The sequence below is a fragment of the Bombus vancouverensis genome, unplaced genomic scaffold (assembly GCF_051014615.1).
Source record: "Bombus vancouverensis nearcticus unplaced genomic scaffold, iyBomVanc1_principal scaffold0037, whole genome shotgun sequence".
In the NCBI taxonomy this organism is placed as follows: domain Eukaryota; kingdom Metazoa; phylum Arthropoda; class Insecta; order Hymenoptera; family Apidae; genus Bombus; species Bombus vancouverensis.
This window is the reverse complement of record NW_027468928.1, coordinates 436,110-441,313: the sequence shown is the minus strand read 5'-3', so window position 1 is coordinate 441,313 and position 5,204 is coordinate 436,110. Positions and strand designations below refer to the sequence as shown.

At 38.3% G+C, this 5,204-nt stretch overlaps 1 long non-coding RNA gene across 1 annotated transcript; it reads right to left on the bottom strand.

Moving 5' to 3' along the window:
- Positions 1 to 1,526: 1,526 nt before the first annotated feature.
- On the bottom strand, positions 1,527 to 4,963 carry LOC143304489 (uncharacterized). Its single transcript, XR_013061155.1, has 2 exons — positions 3,525 to 4,963; positions 1,527 to 2,339 (listed from the first exon to the last, which is right to left on the bottom strand). It is a non-coding gene; the product is annotated as an uncharacterized LOC143304489 (long non-coding RNA).
- Positions 4,964 to 5,204: the final 241 nt, after the last annotated feature.

Below are 5,204 nucleotides of genomic sequence, written 5' to 3'. Positions count from 1 at the left end.
GCAGTACATGTTCGGCTAGCCCGAGGGCCCGTTATAAATCTTAAGGTTTAGTTAACTAAAGTCCTTCAAACAGACAGTCTTTGTCCTAACTACGGGAAGATAGGGGAGACATATTTTTCAACGAGCGGCGTCTCCCACTAGCAACTTTCCCTCGAGGGCGGCTAGCATCTTTTTCTAACCACCGATATGGAGATTGACCAATTAGCAGCAACGTCAATTTCCCTTACTTCCTAAACGAAGGCTTTCCTCGACGAATCCGATGATCTCGTGTCCTTAGACACACCCCATTATAGTTTTCCTCTGTGGCATCATCGGGACGGGACGGGCATTCTTTTACGCGCTCCCGTCGACCAAAGAGTAACGTCTTTACGCTCAGCAATTATTTTTACGAGTCAGACTTAGATTCAGCGAGAACGCCCATCTGTCATCCCGTTGGCCGCGGATTCGTTATTGAACCGGAGACCACTGTCACTAGTGCCGCGGACGTCTCACCGCCGTGGTAGATTGTCAAACCTGTGTTATTCATACCTGTGTCAATAAATCGTATCTTCGTTACACCGCAACGATGGCTACCTTCAACGAAGACTCCTCAAATACCGACAACCCTATCCCCCCTGCTTCTCCGACATATAATTAATTAAAAAGGGGGAAATATAATTCTGTAATATCGTAGAATAGCTTTGATTGAAGATCGGCTGAAATTAGAAAACACCGTGTACGTCGTCTTTTTGTAGTTTGTTTACATCCAAGAGCGCCTAGTAACAGTGACGCGAGAAAAGATAAACAGCGTCAAAACAGAAGTACGGTTTCATATTTCAAGGAGTGGCAATCGAGAGGCCAGAGCATGTGAGCCAGAAAGTGTGTGCGTGTGCGTGTGCGTGTGCGTGCGTGCGTGCGTGTGTGTGTGTGTGTGAGAGGACGAGAGCAAGAGCGAGCACGACCGAGCAGGAATGCATTGGCGAGGGTCAGAGTTGATCGAGACGTCGAAGCATAGAGTCGTTAGAATTGTCGAGTGTTAGAGTTGCCAGTGAGAGAGAGAGAGAGAGAGAGAGAGAGAGAGAGAGTTACCAAATATAAAAAATACGAGCGTTGCATTTAGTTTTCCTGTTAATCAAACATCGTTTCTCTGTCTAACTAATATCTGTATTTTCAATCCATTATTAATAAATTATAATTAATCGGACAAAATTACACCTTTAATATATTCCGATATTACAATAACTTACCTTTTTCTACGTCAATGGACACGAAAGACGTTGAGTGAGGAATTAGAACAAGTGTGGATCGTTGGAAACCACTATGCTGCGGTCTACCATTCGTTTTACCCTATATATACCACGGAACAAAGGATAATTTTCACCGGCTTGGCTATGGCTACTGGTGTGGATCCAAGTATTCGGGCCATACTAGACGCTATGCAGAAGCAGAACGAAATCAAGTTAAGAAAACTGTTAAAGGAGACTATTAAAGCAGCGACTGATTTCCGTTGAGATAATAGGGGTGATTGAGTTTGTATAACACTGTGATTCACTGAATTATAAATTATATATTTCCAACACTTAGATTACACTGACGTAGAGAAATAAATAGTTAACAACTTGTCGCACGAAGATGTGATAGATATGTACGCTAGAGCAGGGCTCTTATAATGGAAATTAATGTATTAATGGACTTAGCACTATAATATATTTAGGAGAGAAGATGTATGTTCGACAACACCGAGAACCGACAAAAGATTTTCGTGAAGTATGCGACTCTCGCGCTATGTGTAGACTGCCGCGTTAGGCGTTAGTTTTTAGACTGTCTGTCGCTCTTTTTCTAATACGGAAGAAAAGTTCGGTGTGGGTGTGCCCCTGTGCCTAAAGAACGCGGATTCGTTGTTCCCACTTTCGTTAGGAAAAGTGAGGGTAACGAACCGCGGTGTCGATTGGTCATGACCTGCACTACTGCTCGAAGGGATGAGTAGGAAGTCTCCTACCATCGTGGTGGACAGATGACTGTGTGCGTGAGGAAAACATAGCTTGTTTTATTAGAGGGCTATTCGGATTTTCCTAATGGGTGCATACCCGCTTTCTCCGTGTTTTAAGTACGCCTAATAAACCCAAGGACCTCTCTAAAAACCGACTGTGTTTCGAGAATATTTTTAAGCTTTAGAAATTCTTCAAGACAAACGGATTGAAGACACATGGCGAAACAATACAGGGAAGTGAAAGTTATGGTGGGTCCTTAGGTTTATTGAGGGTCGAAGTGACGTTACGCAGGCTGGTTGTTGTCCGGTGGCGCGAGCTGGCGCGGGCTGGCGTGCAGATGTTTTAGGCGGCGTAACAACAAGGAAGATCCTAGAAAATGAGAAGGGTGGATTAGAAGAACGAAGAAAACTCGAAGAAGATACAAAAGAAGAAACTACAGAGACAGAAGTCAATTCAAAAGGTATATTAAATAATAAGTGCGATTTACTTGATACCGAAAGAGCTATTGAAATTAATGATACGGTTCAAGATATTAAATTTACTGAAGGTAGAAGCCGCACTCAAAATGATATGGAAGATGTAGTAGAAGATTCACAAGAATTATCTAATAAAAGTAAGTTATCAGAAATAAGGATTGCACTTAACAAAATTGAATATACAAAAACTATTTTACGGAATAAAAAGAATTCATTAGAAAGAGAAAGAGGAGTAAGGGAAAAGAAGAAAATGTACAGACAGAAATTATTTCAAAAAATATATCAGATGATAAATGTGATTTGCTTTAGAAAAAAAAAAAATTTTATCCACAAACTACATTAGGAATTTATCTATTTTAGTGAGGAGAAAGAGAAAGGATAGAGGAGTTGATCAATAGACTGTGGATTTTGAAGCGTTTATGGAAAACTTACAATTTTAATAAAATATTCAATGTAAAGTCTTTGTTATAATATTCAGATAGATAGATGAAAAAAATACTGAATTTGCATAATTACTCATGGCTTATTGATCAATCATGCGACTCGTTCAGAGGTAACTCGAGTTGTAAAGGCGACAATTTATTAAAAATGGTATATCTGACGTACGATGCATTTGCTCATGTTAAACTATTTAAATAAGTATAAAAATCACGCGAAAAAAAAATCTACTGAAAATAATGTTGAACTAGTTAATAATAATAAATCATATAGTGAAACACAAACCTTAAATCAAGATTTTAAGTTCAAAAAAAAAAAAAAAAAAGAAAGAAGAAGAAAGAAGTTGATAAAATGACAGCAATAAAATGACCAAAAATTGAATTACGATCCCGAGCATCAACTCGCTGATCTTCAAGTAGAATGTTCCGACAAAGACAGGACGACACAAGAGTTCGAGAAGCACATAGAGGACATGAAGGAGGAAGTGCAAAAATTAGAATTGCAACTCGACGAGTTACAAAAAAAAGAAAAACACACACGCACGTAAAAAGAGTTCAATCTTTTGGAATACAAATGGAAGAACTAACAATAAAATTAGAAGAAATAACACAGAAGAAATAAGTCACCAATATGAAATTACCTGATGGCTGATGTTGATCGTTGACGTTTATAATGATTGAATTTCGTCCACGGCGCCATCTGGATCCTTGTTGAAAAATTCAAATAGCCGCAACAGCACCATTGAGCTCATCACGTTTGTTGGTGAGTCGAGGAGCTGGAGGATTTCTCATCCTCAAGGACATAAATTTCACCGGTTCCGGTAATGTTTTTTACATGGTCCAAGCATTCGAAATCACAACATCGCTTTCCAAGACGAAATTTCCTGCATGGCTGTAGTAAACAGAAATCGATCAATTGTACAGATCAATCGTCACTCGACTGCTCGAGAATTCAGGTCATCCAGAGAATAGAATAGAGACGTGGAAAAATGTAGTGCGATCATCGCAGTGGGAGGAAATAGGGGGATAGGGACCAAATGAATGAACGAGATGTTAAGGACAACTGACGACAAGTTCTTCTTTTGTCGAGAATTGCATGTTTGTGAATGGTTTGTGGGTGGTTAGGTGGAGAGAATTGAAGAGTTTGGAGGTGACTGGAAGAGTGTTTTGGGCAAGGTAGATTGCAGAATGGTTGCGGTAGCATTGTGTTAATTATGGGTTTGTACATGTAATCTTTGTATGTATCACTACATAGAACCTAACGTATATTTTTAATAATACATCAGAGTTTTAGTTATTTCATAGCTATGAATTTTATACTCTATAATCTTGACGTTTTATTTCACAGAAGCGTTTGAATATCCATAAAAATTAAATGAACCAATGTATTCATTATCTTATAGAGAAGATATATTATTTTTAATTATGTTCCAATTATTTATCATGATCCTGATTTCCTTATTCTGAAAATTTGAAAGGAAGTTTTGTAGTTTGATACTTTCAGCGACAAAGGGTCAATATTGCTTTAGTATATTTCGTCACATATACATGTATATCTATATATCCACCGAAAATGCGCTCTTGTAGACAAACGCTCGATTCGCGTCATAGCTTTTAAAGCTTGTCGCATCTCAATCAGTTGGAAAAAGTTTTTCCTGTAGCATATTTTATTTTTACGAACCAACAAGGTCTTTGTTTATTTCCTTCTTTTTTTTGCTCTAATTCCCCCATTGTTTTTTCAAGGATAGTATTTCAGAGCCATTAGTCAAGTTCATTGTAACAATAAACGTACGTTTCGGAAACATTTTGTGCTGTGAAACAGAATACACTAAAGTTTGAAGGTCACATCGATTTTCGAAAGTTTATAAATGGAGGTGTATGACAGTATCACCAGCTGTTGCTGTCCCCAAGCGCCAAAATACGTTCTGACTACTATTTTATGTATCTCACAGAAGTATGTCTTCATTCATCATCTCCCATGCCATCCACCAACGTGTTCTTAACATGTTATCTCCTAGTAAAATATTGATGTTGAGTCAGATATCCAACTGAATAATCTTTTCGGTGTCTACTATAAGACATTTAAACCAAGGCTCGTACACACGTGTGCTTATACGTCAGATGTAATACTTAACAGGAAACCTGCTTATATTAATATTAAATTTATGCATAGTAGGATGTTCGACCTTTGTAAAAATGAAATTATAATACATACAGTTTCACCGTGGAAAAGTGAATCTTTCTAGCATGTCCACGCAAATGCAGGGTAGGGGAGGACTGTGCATGCACCAAACAACTTTACGTTCGTAATTTTTCACACA